Source organism: Oxyura jamaicensis, chromosome 1 (genome assembly GCF_011077185.1).
Source record: "Oxyura jamaicensis isolate SHBP4307 breed ruddy duck chromosome 1, BPBGC_Ojam_1.0, whole genome shotgun sequence".
Taxonomy (NCBI): domain Eukaryota; kingdom Metazoa; phylum Chordata; class Aves; order Anseriformes; family Anatidae; genus Oxyura; species Oxyura jamaicensis.
The window spans coordinates 125846224-125866282 of NC_048893.1; the positions used below are offsets into that span (position 1 = coordinate 125846224).

At 41.9% G+C, this 20059-nt stretch overlaps 1 long non-coding RNA gene across 1 annotated transcript; it reads right to left on the bottom strand.

Moving 5' to 3' along the window:
• Positions 1–775: 775 nt before the first annotated feature.
• Positions 776–19854, bottom strand: LOC118160945. Its single transcript, XR_004747771.1, has 3 exons — positions 19650–19854; positions 9344–9347; positions 776–789 (listed from the first exon to the last, which is right to left on the bottom strand). It is a non-coding gene; the product is annotated as an uncharacterized LOC118160945 (long non-coding RNA).
• Between the last annotated feature and the right edge of the window lie 205 nt (positions 19855–20059).

Here is a 20059-nt window from a genome sequence, read left to right on the forward strand (position 1 = left end):
ATCTGTGCATGCTGATCACCAAGTTAGTATGTGATGAGTAACAGGGAGGCTGTCTGCTGCCACTGCTCAACCGAGCTGATTAATATGGAGCAGTGCTGGATACTGCTGATGCTGACAAGCTACGACAAACAAGAAGCTGAGTCAAGTCAGCTCTGCAGATGGCTATATATATTTTGCAACTTATCAGAAAAATCAGGGACCATTTTCAAGCTGGTGTAGCACTGGGAATGGCAAACACATGATGAGGATATGGGTGGTTATAAAGGTGAGTGGGTATTTAAGACCTCACTATACATTAAATCATCAAACACTCAGGGAAATTATTTAGAATATATGTAACCATTTCACTAAATGTGTGTGGGTGTGAATAAATAAATCATTAAGTTGCAGAAAGATTAATTTTGGAAGGAACTCTCAAGGTGAACAAGTCCAACTGCCTGCTGGGACAACTTCAAAGTTAGATCAAGCTGCTCAAGGCCTTGTCCAAGGGAAGTTTGCAAATCTCCAGGGACAGAGATGATGCAAGCCCTTTGGTAAGCTAAGCAATCATAAATCACTGTTTTCATCATATCCAAGGAGGGCTTTCTGTTGTTGTTACCTAAGACTGTTTCATTTTAACTGCACACAGCCATCATTCCCCTTCAAGAGACTGAAGACTGCAATCATATTCTCCCTCAGCCCACCTTTTTTCAGGCTACACAACCCCACTTCCCTCAGCCTCTTCTCACACCCATGACATGCTCCAGTCCCTTGCCAGCCTGCTGTTGGACTCCATCCAGGTTGCTGATGCTCAGATGTTGCACAGAAAGGCACTCTGGGAGGGCATGTTGGGTTCCTCTCTCTGGACTGGGAAGCCCACTTGTTATTTGTGTCCAACAGTACAGTTATGTTAAAACATTTTTGTTTGTCCGGCTGCCTGGATGAAGGAAGCTTGGGCAGTAGCTGTGGCATTGGGTCGACTTTGTGGCTAGAAGGATCAAAGTTCTGCAGTGACAAGCTGGCATGTGGCACGGTGTTTGTGTCCATTCTGCAGCCACTACTGATGCACTGTGAAAAGTGCATCCCTCATCCTCAAATGGTGCTCTAATCACACCATCCAGCCTACTGTGGATTTCACAGAGTTTATCATTTACTGAGCACAACAGGTGGCTGATCTGAGACAGCCTAGAGTGTACGTGATGAGACAAAACATCCTATTTCAGCTAAAGCTAAATCTGGTGCAGTTAATACCAAACAGATTAATTCAGTTTAATTATATTCTGAATTTTTTACCTCCTCACGGGAGTGTAAAGTGAATCCAATTATGTTTCTGATACAGTCCAGCTGTCATGACACAGGGTGACTCCTGGTCCAGACATCTATTTAGGATTGGTAGTTTTTTGAAGAAACGAGGAGAGGGAAAACTATTAATAGCTGACAGAAGAACATACAGAGAGCCATAACATTATGAACATATTTCAGGACTTTGAACAAACCAGAAAGGGATCTTATTTATTTATTTAATTAATTAATTCATATGCTAAGCTGAACATAAGCGGATTGATGACAATATTCATCAATCTGCCAGACCTATGCTCAAAATAAACTCCCTCCTCAAATAGTAAACTCAGAAATTAGCTCATAGTGAGATCCAGCTCTGACCATGGTGTAGGGAAATTAAAAACCTTCCTGGTATGTCATTTTTAGCCCTTTTGGGGGGCTTGCTGTGCTTCTCTGCAACTCCCAGCAGATGTGCCCCAGTTCTGTAACCCAAGAGTAAACTGGGTGATAATTATCTTTCAGCTGGAGAAGGTGATCCTTTCTGGATCAGTCCAGTCTCTGTACATGGTATTCACCTCACGGATGCCACCCAGCCTATTCTGTCTTCACACTGAGTAAAGCTTGTCCTGGAAGTTGCTGCAGAGGACAGAGGGAGGAGCCTAGAGTGACTAGCATAGATAAAGGGGAATGGGCCAGCTACCTACACCCAGGCACCTAGTTCAGGTGCTCTAGAGTATCTGAGACATCTTTGTTAGCCCAGCAGACACAGCACAGACCTACAGGGTACAAGTAATCTCCTCAAGCAGCAGCCAGAGGCCAGCCAGGAGATCCTGCAGCATCTCAGGTGCCATTAGACACCATCATGCAGGCAGAGGAATCTCGTCTGGGGTGTCCCAAAATTCAGGGACGGCAGCACTTACATGTGGATGTCTACACATAGGTATCACACGTGAGTGAGTATCCACAGTGATACACACAGGCACCTGAAACATGCTCAGGTATGACCAAACAGAGCCCTGGATGTGAGATATTTAGGCAGCTGAAGGCAAGCAAGGGGAACCTCATGCTCTGTTGTCACTGACCATTACTGGGAGATGTCAGGCCTGACCTGACATCTCACCAAACACCTACAACCCTTTCCAGGAGGGATGAAGCCACTGCCTCCTGCACCAAGGCCTGGAAGAGTGCATTACTGTCTGTGACTCTGTGCCAATGGACATTTGTCAGAGATGCCAAGTAAACTCACGCTTGTGCAGAATGAATCTCAGGTGAAAACCAGATAGAAGAAAAACAGCCACTGCCACTAATGTGGATTTTCTGTGGCTCCTGATACTCAAAGACAGCTTCAAAACCTGACGTAGCCTGAACATATCTGCCCTGTTGCCAGTATTGATTTGACAGTTCTTGACCTTCTTTAATCCTCTAGGTTTAATTTTATTTGCACTTCATTTAAATTTAATGGCTTCAGGCAACCATGGGCAGTCATGCCTTACTCTCTTTACAGTTTTTGTTATGTGCAAGGACTCTCCATCTCCCATTGCCACCAGCCTCCCAGTCCCAAGGGCTGCTCAGCAGGATCACGAGTTTTGACTTCAGCCAGAGCCAGTCATTGTTGCCATAGTCTGGGAAACCGCAGAGTAGCTCCAACCAATTTAGCCTGCATGGATCTGCATTTGTTTTTTTAATGGACTCTCAAGCTTGACTAGTCATCCTTCTCATTGACTACACATGAATAATGCATCTTGCCTGAACTAGGTGAGATGAATTCCCATATGCATTCAGTCATCATCTACCTGCTTCATGCCTGTGGAATACAAAATACATCCATCTATTATTAACTATTCAGGACCAGGAATTATAAATATATTCATGTAGAGACTCGTGATTCATTTGTTGGGATTGCTTATATTAATGTGAGGAGAACTGCCACTACTAAATAAAGCATTATTGGGTGAGAGGGAAGTCAATATCAAAACCATCTTGTACAGATGGTGCTAGGCCTTTAATCCTTCAGGAAATAAGAGCCTGTGGGCAGTCCCTGCTCTGACCCTTTTGGGGATGGCAGAACCTTCAGCAGCACCAGGGCCTAGCTCCTGGCACAAACCCCCTTGTGCCGCTCCTCAGGCATATCCAGTTTGGGGATTTCTCAGTATGCGATATTGCACCTTATGGTACATATGTATAAGTGTATATATATTGGTATATTCACATAGAGACAGGCTATTAAAGGGAATGCAAGAGGAACACTAGAAATCAGTCCTCTCTGTCAGGCAGAAATAGCTGATGCAGTGCTTCTGTCCTTTCAGGGAGAAGTAATGGGAACCCAGAAATCACCTACCCTTTCAGCTTCTCTGCAGCTTTCAGTTTCTCTTTTTTTGTTACAGATACAGCAAGAGTGTTTTCAGGACAAGAAGGCCTTTGCTGTTACAGGTCTGCTGCACTTTTCCATTACTTTTCTGGGTTGCTACCATTAGGTTCACACTATATTTGATCTGACAGTAATGGGGCTGGAGACAGTCAAAGTGTTGTAAAATCCTCTGATTTATCCCAGGGTGAAGTCTTCCAGTGCGGTTACTACAAAAGATACCAGCAAAGCTACCTACACAGGGCCTCCTTGCAGACCCTGCCATATGCTGGAGTTGGAGCCTCTAGCAAGTTAGAGGAAAAGCACAACAGCTCACAAGACCCTGGGAACTACCAAAATAATGCCAAAAGAAAGGCTCTGGTCTTCAAAGGGTAGGTCACAAATCTGACTCAAGCCCTCTCTTTTTGCTCGTATTCATGAACAGCAAGTTCTGTGCTGGGCATCTCAGACGAAAACAAAAAGATCATAAATAAAGGAACATGATGACAGAGGAGGAAAAAAAAAAAAAAAAAAAAAAAAAGGAATGGATGAATCCTTGAGCAATTTTTTTTCCTATAAGGGTGTGATGAAAGCCTGCAGCAAACACATGCATGGTGTTCAGTTGTCCCAGGTCTGGAGAGGTCTTTCTTCTGAAGTAATGGGGAAGGAGAGAAAAACCATGGTTGTTTCATTACGAGTATGAAGATGTCTTCATTTTAAGTAGTTTTGCATTTGCAGCACTATTTCCAAGAGCATACGCAATTGCTCAGCCTGGGTTGTGTCTGCCCCAGTAGCTGACAGCCTCAGAGATGCAGATCTATAAGTTGAAGGCCTAACTACTTTAGTATTATCACAGACCAAACACTTCCATGTTGTCAGTGGATAAGAAGAATTCTGTAAGCATATTGGCCTAAATCCCCTGTGGGTGGCCACGTGGGTTTTCTGGTCCCTCCTCAGCCTGCCTCCCATTGACTCTGAAATGCTCACCAAGTCAAGTGTTTGCAGGGGAGTCCTTTCCACCCACCCTTTCTGCCCTCTTTTCTCCATCTTCTCAAAAGACACTTCACGATGAAAATTACAGAAGTCGTTAGAGACAACTGTGTGAACTTCATGGGTGATATCATTATTCATTCACTGCAAACTCAGAGTCTCTTTTCTATGGCTGGGTGCAAGTGATCATTATTTTTGCAGGCTCTGACGGTTATCTAGCAGCTCTTTCATCTTTGAGGATCTCATTTTATTGTGTGATCAAAGATATTTCAACTTCAAATTAAGAACATTCATTACTAACACTCTAACTTAAGACATGTAGGTTCAGGAGAGCTTTTTGCAGGGAAAATAAATTGACTGGTTTATGTACTGTGTTGCCACACAAGAGGATTTACCCAATGTTAACACTTTTCTAAAACCTCTGAATCTGATTTATTTGATCTATCTGAATCTAGTTTTACAGATAGCAAAATGATGTTGTTTTGAGTTATGCTGCAGGCAAATTTCATAGTATTGCTGGTGGTATAATTTGCTCGATGCTGGGAAGTTCTGGCTCTACAAGAGTCTAAATTTCAGCATAAATTAAGAAGATTTCTACACTAACAACTAATGAGATCTGACAAAGCAGAACCAAAATGAACTGTGAAAGACAGATGACGGGAAAAAAGTATGTCTGAAGTAAACTTCAGTGCAACACGAACCTGCTCACTCAGCCTTTCATTAGGGTAAATTTGTGCTGCAGTGTTTGTTCTAGTGGGAAAACTGCTGTACTAGACGTAGCTGACACATAACTATTCTAGTTATCTGTACACTGTATGGCAGCATACAAGACGAATGGATCCACAGAAGAAATTCAATTAGATAAAATTAATTTTAATCTATGCATAGTCCATCTGAAAAGGTATTTTTAGGAGAAGTAAGATAAAATAAAATAAGTAAACAACTTGTGTTTGTGAGAAACCGGTGAGTAGTGGAAAGCCTATTTTTTACTCCTTCGGAAGCTCATGTATGTGAGCTATCAAAATTAGGTGTTTGCATTAGAAGGGGAAGAGTTCACCATTAATGTAATTATCCAGGCACAAGATGCAGGCTCTGGGGAGGTGTACCCAGGTTCTTCACCTGGCCTCAGTTAGGTCACAAAATCACCCCAGTTTCACATGTGTCTTAATCCAATGCCCAAAGATAGATGAATTTTCCTGAGATGTACTGTTCACACAAAATATTTTTTATGTGATTGATAGGGTTGGTTCGGAGCTCACTGAGTCTATTGGTCCTTATAGGAGCTGTTCTTCATGAAAGGCATGATTTTGCTGTGGAGATTAAATGATGAACTACTCACTAGAAGCTCGCTAGTAGCCACAGTCAAGCTATCTTCAAAGCCTCTTGTCAGTGGTAGGAATGTGGAGCATCTGGATATGCCATTTAATTGAAGTTATGCAGAGAAGTAAAGCACCTCTGTGGTGTGTCTTTCTTCTTAGGAAGTTGAGGAACCACACATTGTTTATGGATACCTCAGCATTTTTTATAAACATGGGTTGAGAATAGTCAGCCTAATTTATGACATTTCCACAGAAGCCTTATTAGGAGTCTATGGATCCATATATGCATTCATCTTGAAGACGCCTTTATCTCCATCCCCTGTTAGTCTCAGGAGTAATGCCACCGAAGTCAGCTGAACTGCATCTGCGTAAAACCAGCATAAGCAAAATCCAGCGCAGAATGCAAAACAGCCTGACTCACCAGCCGAGAGAGCAGGAGGACGTGTCAGGTGTAAAGCTAATAAGGGAGTAAGTGCAACTCAGAGAAACACGGGTGGGCTTGGCTGGCAGGAGCAGCTCACCCTAGCAGAACAAATTGGCCAGAAGGGAGCCCTGTGCTGGGCTGGCTGGGCTCTTCTGCAGCTCGGCGACCTGGCTCAGAGCAAGCTGGGGCATCCTGGCACAGCCACTGCCACAGACGTGCCACAGCACCAAAACATGAGGCAGGGGGAGCTTCTCTGTGAGCTGGGGTTCGCGGTCTGGTTATTAATGTTTTCCTTTTTTTTCATGTATGAATACAGAGTGAGTGATAAGGTGAAGTGCATTCCAGTCTTTAGGATGTGTTTTGAAGCATCTGCCAGAGTTTATTCTGACCTAGAAAGTTACAAAAAAAAAAAAAAAAAAAAAAAAAAGGAATAAAATAGGACTAATAAACCCCACTGCACAAGACTGTGGTAGGGCTGAAAGTATCTGTGTTCTTAGGCATTCAGATGAAGATGATATTACAAGAAATAAGAGAAACAGAAAACGAACACAGCTTTTCACATCTACCACTATAGGAAGCTCTGACATTTTTCTGCTACCTTTTTAATTATCTGCTTTACAAACATTTATACTTACCTTTAATGCCAGATCTGGATTTTGTAACAGTTAATTTTCAAATGAGCTTGAAATTACCCCATAAAATAAATAGTTTTATAATTTAAATGTTGCATCTCCCTTTTTTTTGCCCCTTTATATATATATAATTTTAGGAGAAAAAAAAAAAAAAAAGTTTTCTTGTAAAATGTAAAATTGTTTTGCTTTTGGAAGGCAGCAATCCTCTCTGCTTATTCAAAGTCAGTGTAGAAACACTTTGACAGCACACATGTTTCAGTGATGGATTATGCAGCAACATCAGGGCATTATCAGACCCGTGGCATTCTGATAATGGATTAGTACTGCAAGACACCGGTGCTTAAGTGCAGATTTTCCTTTATGAAAATGAAGGTGTGATATATTACTCCAAGATACACTACCAGGATGTGCTAGTTGCAAGTGAAAGTACAGAAGGGAGAAAGCCTCACGCACCATGCTAATATTTTCTGATGTATCTTTAAAGCAAATTTCCATTTTTAGCAAGTCTCCAGAAGCTGCCAGTTTCCCTGAAGAAATAATATTCGTACACCAAAGACAAGTCAGGGAAGAAACATGTTATTGCCCTCAGCTCTCATTGTTCATATTTTTACAGCAAAGTAAGGAGTCAAGATATAGAACCATTGCTTATCCATATACATAAAAAATCCATTGATTTCCATATGATCAGCTCACCATAATCATTTTTATTGATTTTTAACTCAGTATCCTGGAATAAAACCGCATTCACAGTGTAGGGAACTCCAGGGAAAGGAGGCTGTTGGTCCCAGTAGGTGGTAAAGAAACACAGGCTGCAGCAGTAACATCTCAGTGTGCCACAGGTTTCTTGGTCAGTCCAACAAGCCTTCCTGCTGTGTTGTTCACTTACTGTATTAGGGGCTTTTAGTTTCAGAGTCTTTAGTCTCTAGGCAGCCTTCAGTAGCTAAATTTTCTGTGTTTGTTTGCAGCAAATGCTAAAATCCACCAGTGAAAAGGTGAGCAGGACATTGCAACTAACTTTGCTGAACTAAGTGTTTTCCTAGGAGGCTTCCCCCTGAAGAGTTAGCACAGAAAAATCATCAAGGAGACTGCTCAGCTGCCCAGAGGGTTGCGTTAATGGCTGACTAAGACACACGATGAGTAGCTGGGAAATTGTTATCTCATCCAGAAATAACCTGTATCGGACTACATGCTGATCTCACTCTGCTGAGGAATAACCTGAGGAAGAGCACAGGGAATTAGGCTCAGACCTACTTTCTCAAAGAGATAAAAATATGCCTCTGCAAGACTCAAGTCTGGCCCTTTTCCTTCAAGCTGGAGGTGATTTTGAATGTACGCATTCCCCGAGGTTGTAGAAATGGCAAGTACCCTTTCACTAGGAGGAATTAACACAAAAGCTGCTAGGACTGCTTGCATTTGTGGAGCAGCTGCCTGGCCGATGGCTGGCACATGGCTTCTTCACCAGAGGGAGGAAAGGAGAATAATTTCATCACTAGCCCCATTTAGCAGCATACCCTGCATCCTCTGTCTTTGCGAGCTCCAGGACTCCAAATCATAACTGATCGCCGGTATGTCGGGAGAATACAAAGCAGCTGTGGATTCGGAGTTCAATTTAACCAACATTTATGGTTGGAGGCAAAGTCCACACACACAGCCAGCTGGGGTCCCTTCATTACTGAATAAAGAGCTGCACAGTACATCTACAGAGGCTGCTGAAGCATAGGCCGGAAAATGGACCCTGCCATTGACAACACGTGGTTGCACACATAATACAGCACTGCAATCTGAAGGCTTCACCATAGACAATTAGTGTGTCTCCAACCCTCAACTATAACAAGCCTTAGACAGAAGCTGATGGAAGCTTCCCTTTTTGGCTGGATTAATAAGAAATTAAGTTATTTTCCCGTATGGAGTCTGCACTGAAGAACTCCACTGCAGCCATGGAGGTCTGAGCACAGAGAGCCTTGGGAAGAAGGGAAGGAAATTCCTTAAGCACCAACTACAAATCTGGGTTTGGGAGCTGATTTAGTGAAGCTGTGTTCAGGGAAGCTGGGGGGGCACCAGAAGCTGACAAGAAATGGTGCGTGAAATGCTGGGGAGAGGAGTCCCACGGGGGATGGCATGGCAGAGCTCTTCCAGGCACTGACTGCAAAGGCTGGCTCAGACCTGGGGAGCAAGGAAATCCTCCCTGCAGTGTTCTGTCGTACTCAAGGGAAAGGACAGATTTTCTAACTAACACATTTCCTCAAATAAATATTAGACTGCTATTACCTTCACAAGAGCATGACCCAGGACCTGCATACTGAATAACCAAAAAATTTAAAAAATGACAACATCATAAAAATTGGTAAATTTTGTGAATGTTGGCAACCCTTACAATACTGGACTTTGTGTTTCCTAGACTTGCATTTGACTTCACAGCTTCTGAAACCACCAGAGCACTGGCTGCCATGATTACAGACATACTTAGACCTTTGTGCAGCTTGACAAAGAGCTGTGGTGTCAGATTTTATTTTGTATAAATCGACATCTCTCTGTTAAAATTAATGGAGCTGCACAGCTTTGCACCAGCTGAAGATGTAGCCCATTAATTTCAGTTTCTAAACGGAACATGGAGCAATGCCATGATACAAAAACTGTCAGCCATAGGCTTTTCACTTATTGATTTTTAGTATTTTAGGAGAAGACAGTCAGGAAAAAAATGATTTATGGAATAGCCAGCATTATTTCTATACTCTAGTATTAAACATTACAACAGTACTGAACTATGTCATTTATTTATTTTTTTCTTCTGTAATCAAAATAGGTGTCTAAATCTTAAGGAAGAAAAACAGATTAAAGAGGAAGAGCAAGTCCAATACTACAATGAAGTCCTTCTATTTATCATAATGGGTACATTTTTAAACTATATGCAGAGATCTTTCCTAACAGTGCAAGGAGCAAATGAAAGAAAAGATAGGGACTCTTTCTCTGTGAGCTTCTTATATTTTCAGAACCTTTTTATTTATTTATTTATTTATTACTTTTTTATCCCCAAGCTCTATGGTACCTTCCTGAGGATACTGGCTTTGCAGAGGTAATTTGCTTTGTTGCACCAAAGAGAAATACGGTGCACAGAGGAGCACTACATCATAGTGTGTAACCCAACAATACCGTGATATTTGTCCATACTTCATTGGCTCTATCCAAAATCTTCTTCTTTGAAACTTGTTGTTTCACACACTTGCATTCCCCCTATATGAAGAATCAAGAGGTTAAGCTCAGAAGCAGTGCTCCAATAAAGGAAAAATTGCTTACAAACCCTGAGCACTAGTTATGGGCTTTATGATTGGAATTGTGAAATGATAAACATTTTCTATTTGATGGATGTGTATGTAGAAGTTTTAGCTGATAAAGAATTAAGCTAAAATAATGGGGGGTGGGGAGTGAGGGTGGGGGGAAGAAGGATATGACAGCATGTATGTCATGTGACTTTTTACCTTACTAGTTCAAGATCATTTTTCTGTATAGATTTTAGGATGGTGTATTAAAGAGTTGCTGTCTGCCTACCACCTTTCTACCCTATTTGAATGTCATTTGATACAATGCTCTAGAAGAACACCTGATTATGCTCACATTTCACAAGAGAAAACCTGACAGTGTGGTATAAATTAGAACCAGGACCCCTGTGAAATGCCCGTGCACTGCTCTTTTTATCCAGATCAGTGGAAGAGTCTAATTAATTTGGCAGAATTCTTGGGTCCTCGATTACAACATCTGCTCTGCTGTGGAGTGATCCAGCACAACCATCTGTCTTTCACCATGCAAAGCAAGTAGCTGAGGGAAGATTTAATATTTTTCGACAGCAAAGGATAGACATGAACACGATATCAAATTTAAAGCCATGTTCTTCAGACCATCAAGGTTAACTACTGGAGTTATGCAGCATATTGGATTGGGGAGACATGGTTTCTGCCAGAACATTGTTAGAGAAGGACGAGCAGCAAATGTACTCTCTTAGAGCACACAGGATTCATTACAATTTTTGTCTCGACCAGCTAATCAGCATCAATCCCAATATTATGCCTGAGGCATTCCTTTTTGAGATTCTCTCAGACAAAATATAATCTTGCTATGCTAAATGTAGTCTTCAGTGTGAAATTTGCCAACAGCGCGATATTGTTGAAAACGGTGAAGAAACCATCTTCCTTCTCCCCACCATGACAGCCAAGCCAGCACCCCCCCGGTGTATATCTAATTATGCTGCCAGAAGAGTATTCTGTCAGCTGGAATAACTTTGTTCTGAGAGACAGCTTTGCCGAGATGCCAGTGTTGGGATCTCTCTCCTGTAGCTGCTGAGGCTGTGCTAGCCAGCAGAGCTGCTTGTTTGATGGTGAGGACGTGCCTCGAAAACAAGCCCACACAATTCAAAACCTCATTCCTCCAGTTCGGGCTTCACTTTGGTTCCCTCATCTCCAGGCACAAGTGGTCAGGTGTTGTGGCATCAGTGTACATGAGTTAGTACCCCATGTCTGAACGAGCATGTACTAGCCCCTTCTTTTAGAGGCCCAAATACTGGTTTTCAACAGATGCCAAGATCTAACATTTCCAGTAGGAAATGATTGCTTGGGCTCCGGCTGGAATGTTCCTACTGCAAAAGGACTGGTGCAAAATACTTCCATGACTGAGGTGAAAACCTTTGCAATCTGTAGGGCTAACTTTCAGGTGGAGCCATTCATTTCGCTGATAAAATATGTTGACTATTAAAAGGACAGTAACATCACAGACAGCCCTTCTACATTCATCTCATTACTTAGAGATCCTGTGTGGCATTTGATAGCATATACAAAGCACATCAGCCATATGGAAACTGCATCTCCTTCTGCCTGTCCATTAAAGGTGAATAGTGGCTTTAGTAATACTGTTTAAGACTAAAAATATCTTCTTACCATGTAAGACTGGTGACAGCCAATGGTCAAGACATGCTATGATGCTGAAACAAGAGTTAAACTTGGGTTTAAGATGAGGGAAAGCAATCTGACATTGTTCACTGCCGTATCAGTACCTAGCAGAAGGTACTGATAAGGCAGGATGGCCTGTGGTGTGCTTTGTCAATTCAGTCAGCATTGCATTGAGTTCTATAGGAATATATATCCTATATCCTCCTTGCATCTTTCTGCTTTTGTATTTCATTTGTAGTAGCTGGAATTTTTGCCTACATAGCTCACTGGTCTTTTTTTCCACACATCACATTTCCTGTTCTCTCCTTGTTTCACTGCTGTGCCTACTTATAATCTACTGTCTTATGCTGTGAGATTCCTTTGGTGGTGTTGTGGTTGTTAGAGGTTTTCTTTATTTGCTCATCCTTTTAAGAGTGCTAGTAGCTTTATTCCATGGCTGCAGGGGAAACAACATGAGAAGATGAGAGCAGCAGCCTGCCACAGTGTGTTCACTGAAAGCCTTTGTCTTTTTTCCTATTCAGACACCCACTCTCATGCATGTTGGCCCCAAAACTGCAGTTCTAGCAACCAGCTGCTGCTGCACAGACTAAAGAGGGAGACGTTAATTGGCATATACTGCACCTTCCTAATCATGTTATAGATATCATCCAAAGCTCAATGAAGTAAGCTCCCGCTAACTTCACCAGGCTTTCAGGCACACGACAAGATTTTCACACTCAAGAGCAAGAGGTGGTATACACATACCGCCTCCATACTCAGCCTCACCTTTCTCTTCCCCTTCCCAAAATGATGAGGAAGACCTGGCAAGCCTTGTTGTTTTTTACAGTGTCAGGTTAACACTCTGCAGTAATTTGGTTGGCCTAAAAGACAGCTACAGTAAATGTGTTAGTGGGAACATGCCCCTTTTATTCCCTCTCTCCCTAATGCCTTTGCAGAGCTGTGGTTTGCACAGACTTTAATTAGGAAAGAGGAATTTTGCTTGCTTTCCAGCTGGGCTTTCTTGGATTTAATTGTCATTTTAGCTTTTATTTTTATTGATTTTGTAGCAAAACAAATTGGTATAATCCTCCGAGCCAAAATAGATATAATCCTCCAAGCCAGCAGGGAATGTACTAATGGAAAGAGAGTTATGATAAAAATAACCCACTTCGCCCTGGCAAATATCTCCATCATTCAACAGAAGCTACCTGCTGTCATCAAGACCAAAATCCCTTATTTCCACAGCACTATTTTGTTTTCATGAGTTTTGGAGTTTTCTAAAACTGATTGAATGACTTTTTTTTTCTTCTTCTTTTTCTTTTAAAGGTAATAACACTTGTTCCAGTCCAGACTCCAGGGTCATTGCTGACTGCCACAGGCATCAGCAAGAGCTAGGTTTAGCTGTTTTCTTCATTCTCGGATATTAAAAATTACCCTTCTCCCGGATGATCACTGGGCTTGAACATCAAGTTATGTCCACAGAAGAGGCTGATGTCTGCCTCAGTGGCCCATCTGGCAAGAATAGATGGGCTTCATTAAGGAACATTGTCTGACAGGTGACATGCCAAATCCATGACACACAAATTACTTGTGCCCAGTGTCAATCCTATATACTGCCAGCTCAAATACATATCCTCCTCAGGATGGGGGTGATGTGTGTTGACACCTGGCATATGGTAACAAAGCCTCTGCAGTCCCAAGGAAGAAAAGGTGAAAACATGGGTGTCAGCTATGGCAGAGGTGCATCAAGACTGTTGCCAGAATTTGCAACATTGACATTACAACACTGACAAAAAGGAAATAAAACTGTTTATCTAGCGTAGGTAAGACACATCTCTTTAGACTCAGTAGGTAGGATCTTGATTATTGTAATTCCCCCCTGCAGTGAGCTTTTGGCAGAATTTAGGCATCTGTGCCCCAGGCAGCTTTCTAAACTGTCCCAAATGCATTCATTTAATGATTATGTTTCTGTCATGAGGCAGAGCATATGACACACACAGACACACACAGAGCCTTCTGCCTATCAGTCTTCAGGGCTCGTTGCAGCCCTTTCTGTCTGATGGCTGTCCATGAAGAGTGCCCACTGTCCCAGCAGTGCAAAGCCTGAAGACTGAACTTGTGTGTGTGGGATCTGAGTCAGCTCTGGTTAAGGATGACCTTAGTCATAACATTGCATGCTTGGGTAAATCCTGCAGTTATCAGCGTATGTGCAAAAATTGTTGCTAACACAAATTTCTAAGGTAGTCACTTATTCTCCTTATTCCCAGCCCTAGATGCTGTGGACCTGGCTATCAGAGGCGGTGACCTGGACATACATGCCTACCTACCTACTGGCATGAAGGGCTTTGGTGTCATCCAGAAAAGATACCACTTCTCCAAATTGATGGTAGGTGTCTGGTTCACCCACATTAGGCTAGATGTGAAATTCTAGGTATTGCAAAACTCACTGCTGCCAAAAAATCTGTGACCAAAGATACCTAACTTTACTTTTGGAAGGGCCAATCTTTACTGTTTTCTCTACAGTTCCAGAGAACTAGGAAGATCCAAATGCCCATACTATTAGTACTAATACTGGTTAGGGTTTGGACATCACAGCTGGAGAAGTCCAGGTAATTGTTAGTGCTTGAGAAACCTAATTTTGGAAATGGTAAATGGCTTGTGTCCTGTGGCCCAGGCTTGTTCTACACCACTGTTATGCCCAAAGTGAGTGCTGGACATAGGATGAAGTTGATGGATAGTGAAAGGCAAAAATGTAGTCTTGATGCTGGACCCTGTATAGCCTACAAGACTTCTACAAGTACTGCTGCTGGTAGTGTGAATGGTTAGTTCAACCTCAGGAAGGGACTGACAAGTGTCAGAGTTAGGGTTTAAGCTACCATGAACTGATGAACACAAACATAGGTTTATTGACTGATCCTCAAAATCTCAGTATGGTTGTAAGGGATTATTTCCAGGAACAAGAATTGATTTATTTTTAGATATCTGGTGAAGAAGTCATGCTTGTTATAGGGGTAATGCTGGAGTCAGAAGGAGTTTGAATTAGAATTTAGATTAGTTTAGTATTAGGGAAGATAGGACCAGAAAACCTTATGGTAGATTTTTCAAGGCCTGCTAGGTTAAGGTGAAGGCAGATAGTGGCATTTACAAATGACGTTTGTTTTATTCCAAGATGTGCTATGGCTAAGACTAGAGCTGGGGCTACATCAACATTAGCACTGAGCTTCTGGGCAGCAAAAATCTGCAAAGAGAGGTTTAGTGGTAGGTTGTGCCAGTGTAACTGAATGACTTAGATTTTTGGATCTGGTTATCACTGGTCTCTAATACTAAAGGTAGATTTTGATTTGTGTCTAGATTAGGCTCTGGGCTACAGAAGCTTAAAAGCTAAACTTACAGCTGGATTAGCATGGCTAATGCAAGGTTAGCAAAGCTAGGATGAGATCTGATGCAGGCAAGTTAAATGGTGTTAATAGGATTCACTGGAGTGTTCAAGGTCAGAGAATACATATTAAGAGGATGTGTAGTGATAACAGCTGAGGAGCTAGATTAGTCACTGGGTCTTCTAGTGACAGATGAAGCTGGCAAGGAGGTTTCTGTTAGGTTAGTTTAATTAAAGGTCAGGCTCATATCTCTACATTTAAAATTGGGACTAGAGGGAGAATTTTTAATGGCAAAGGCAGAATATGCAAGCTCGTTTCTGGACCCTACATTGTCCAACAGAATGGTTGTGATAAGTTATGACATAATGTTACTTTCGCACATTCAGGTGTGGAAAAGTAGGACGTGAAGACCCTGGATTGCCCCTTGGACTAGCAAAATGTGCTGGCAAAATGAAGAATGATATGTGTTTTTATTTTCACTGTGTCAGATGTTGGTGAGAGTTGGTTAGGCTAAGATTTTTTTGATGAGTTTCATTGCTGAATCTGACATATTACATGGTTAGGAGAAAGAAAATTCAGCAGTAGAGGTTTATAGTTAATTTTCTGGTTATTAAGGATTGTGCATTTATGATGTTGGCTTGAGATTCTGTTCTGGGATCAAATTGTCTGAAAAGACAGATTCATTGCCTGATTGTGCAGGACTAAGTACAGCAAAAAGGCTTATGGTTCTTCGGAAATTTTTTACTGTCGTTGTCCATCGTATGGACAAGCCTAGAGCTAGAAATAGAAATACAGTTAGATTCAGGGTTAACAGAAAGAGGATGAAGAATAAAGTTTCCACCCACAATGTGTCAAGCATTATGGAGCAAAGCTGGGTGCTATAAGTTGACAACAGTGAGACAAATAAACAGCCAGTCTGAGTGAGGTCACTGGATCATGATATGAAGGTCATTAGGATAACATGAGGACTAATTTTAGTAGGATTGACAGGTGTAGGAATAATTTGGCAGCTGTAGAAGTCACTGGACTACAGTTTTAATGTTAGTTTTAAGCATTTGGAATAAAGGTTAGAATTCAATTTTATTGTTGATTGGGGTCCCTTGAGCATTCATTGGGGTTAGCAATTGGCTCATGACAAGTGAGGTTAAAAAGAGATGTAGTTTAGTGTGTTCAGAGTACCTCAGACCATACACAGGCTATCATCCCAAATTACACCTCCCTTCAGTCTAATTCTGAGACCCTGTTAGCAAAAGTATGCAACCCTTCCCACCTCCTAACCTGACCCTGACTGCAGCGTGCAGACTCAAAGATTCACTCTTTCCCCAGGGTGTTCACAGGTTTACTGCAAGTCTTAAAGTATTGAAGCTTTTGAACATGTTAGACAAATAAGTCTGAGAGTTTTGTTTAGTTTTGTTACATTTTTGGCTGCATTCCGAAGGTTGGTTGAGCTATGGTGATAGCTTATTTTTTTCAATAGTGTTTTGAAGATACTGGGCATTAAGCCTTTAGTGATTTATGGGTACCTTTCTCATTTCATTCCATGGAGATTATAGCACTGCTATTTTATGGGATCATTTGAAACTAGTACTGCTGTCACCGGGCATGGGAAATATGTCTTTATTTTTGTGGGATTTTGGTCAGTATTCAGTATAAAAGGACTCGAAGAACTATTTCCTTGGCGACTCCTCATAAATTTTGGCAATATAACAAGTAGAATAGTGCTAGGCTTGAGGTTGTTAGGTAAAAGCAAACAGTAATTTGCAAGATATGAAACTAGGGGAACAGGGTTAAATAACAGTACATAGCTACATTTAGGTCCTTATTCTATATCATAAGGTTATCACTAAGGACATATTTTGAGGAAGTATACATAGAAGAGCAATTCTGATTCTTCAAGGCTCTCCAGACTAGTAGGGCAGGCTAGGAGGTTAATTTCCTATGGTTCATAATAGAAGCACTCTTTTAGAATAAGGCTGATTTTTGGATTCACAGTTAGACTTGGCTTTGTTTACACAGGATGCAACAATATATTTTTTTGTGGCATTATCCAATCCCCTAGGCTAGGTAGTGATGGCAAGGATGAACAATGCTTTGGTAGCCTAGTAGTGCCTGAAATCTGTGGTTTTGCAGTTAGGGTTTTATTTGGGGCTTAGGTTTGAGATATGGTACTAACTCTTGGTAGCATTGTGTCACATAGTGCCCTGATGATCTTGAAGTATAAGATCTTGAACACAACCTCTAACCCTAATATTAACCACTGTCCAGTGGAACTGCTGCTGTGGACTATTAAAGCAATAAAGTTCACTCTTCAAATTCCTCTTGCCTTAAAGCTTATTCCCTCCTCTCTTGCAAAGAAATCAGTCTAGCTCTTATACCAGCCAGTCCTAAACTTAGTCTTTCTCCCAGGGAAGGTTGGTTCAGTCACAGATTCTTACAGATCCCCATCTGATGCAGAGGTGTCCTTCAGCCATTCCTCCCCTCCAGCACCAAACTACACTCTGGTTTTATAGGACTTATGAACCCATTGGTTGTCTGGTATTGTTAAACTCAACACTTAATGCCAACCCTAATCCTAAATCCATCTCATATATACAATAGATCTATGTGTGCTGTGCTGGACATGTCAGGATTTAATACCAAAGCTAGATTATGACATGCACTCATAGTTTCTCCCTTCTCTCCTTCCCCATCTGTTGTTACATAGGATAGACAGCCAAAACCAGACTGTTGCCAACCTCAGAATGTAAATGAACAGGGGTTCAGGATGTCCAGATCTGTAACAAAAACAAGTACAAAAATAACCCCACAGCCTTCCATCTTTTTTTTTACAAATTAGAAGTCAGGAAAAGTCCTGGGACCCACTTAAGCTCCAGAGCTTTTTCAGTGTCTAATTCTCTTGGAAACTCTTCTAACACTTTCCTTCTGCCTGATTAAAAAGGACTGAGTGTTGGGTCAGACACAGAGACCAGCCAGTGAGGGATGCCTCAGTAGCCAAATAGATGCAAATATGACATAGCACACAAAAGTCCCAGCATCCTTCATTAGCCCCAGTTAATGCAGTGAAAGGCAGGATGGGAAGAAGCAGAAGCCCTCTGAATCCCATTGGTGCATTGATACCTTGACGTTTCAGCTCATTCTGTGTTCTTGTATCCACAAATGTGAGATGACGTCAGTGGGCATTTCCATGGTGTAATGACTAAAAAAGACTCATCACATTATCCTGGAAACAGTATTCTTTCTTCCATGATGGAAAGGGAAGACAAGCTTTGAAAGAGAAGCTACATAAAAATTGCTGCATGTCTTGCTTAGATGTAGTAACCCATCCAAGAGTAAGAGCTGCAATTGACAGCATAGTCCTTGCTGTATAAATGAGTTAATTCATATTCAGGAAGTGCAGAGGATGAAGACAGAATATTGCTAAACCATGTTAAAGATGAGAAGATTTCAGAAGAGGACTGGTGCAAAGCCTTGGTTAGGTTCCATAAAAAAAACAGACTTCCCATAGAGAACACATGAAAACTTTCTGCCTGTCCCCTTTTGGTAACAGATGAATCTTGAACCCCACTCAAAGGTCTGCTGGCTTATTTGCATTATACAACACTGAAAATCCTTACTTCCTTATTCTGCCTGTATAACCAATGTCAAAACTTTAATTTCCGTACTCCTTCCCCAACACACAATTTACACTGCAAAGATCTGTCTCTAGTCAGTCTCAGGACAAAAGCAGGAATGGATTTGATCCTGCTGTAAGCATCCTAGTAGTTACTGCCTTAGAAAGCCATTTGGTTCTCAACTGAAGGGGAACCAATTAAAGGATGTAAATAAAGTTATAAGTTTGTGTTGCTGCAGTTACCTAGACGAGATGCCTGTGTACTAGGTGATTAAAAAGTTGAATCATTGTTCTGCTGGCCTAATGACAGGTGGGGAAAAGGTGTAGGGCTCCAAACGTCTCATTAAAATGATCTTGTTCCTGCAACCCCCTTGTGAAGAGAGTGAAGGAGGCAAATGATATTAAGGCAGCTTCCTAAACCATGTGGAAGTTGCTTCCAACACCCAGGCTGCAGAAGGAAAAATGCCCTGCAGAGGGTACTGCACAAATGTCATAAATCAGTAAACATGTGTTTTAGTAAAACCATATATTCCTGTATGGTATCCTTGTCTCTAAGTTGGAGAAACATAGTTGTGATGGATGGACCACTCAGTGTGTAAGGAATTGGTTGGATGGTCACACTCAAAGACTTGTGGTCAACAGCTTAACATCCAAGTGGAGATCAGTAATGAGTGGTGTTCCTCAGGTGTCAGTATTGGAACAAGCACTGTTTAACATCTTCATTGGTGAAATGTACAGTGAAACTGAGTGCAACTTTAACAAGTTTGCCAATAACACCAAGCTGTGTGGTGCGGTTGATACACTGGAGGGAAGGGATGCCATCCAGAGGGACCTGGACAGGCTTGAGAGGTGGGTCTATGCAAACCTCATGAGTTTCAACAAGGCCATGTGCAAGGTCCTACATCTGGTTAGGGGCAATCCCAAGCACAAATACAGGTTAGGTGGAGAATGGACTGAGAGCAGCCCTCAGGAGAAGGACTTGGAGGTGTCGATTTGATTAGAAGTTTGACATGAGCCAGCAATGCGTACTTGCAGCTCAGAAAGCCAGCCATATCCTGGGCTTCATCAAAAGCAGCATGGCCAGCAGAGTGAGGGAGGTGATTCTCCCCCTCTGCTCTTCTCTCATGAGACCCACCTGGAGCACTGTGTTCAGCTCTGGGGCCACCAGCATAAGAATGACATGGACT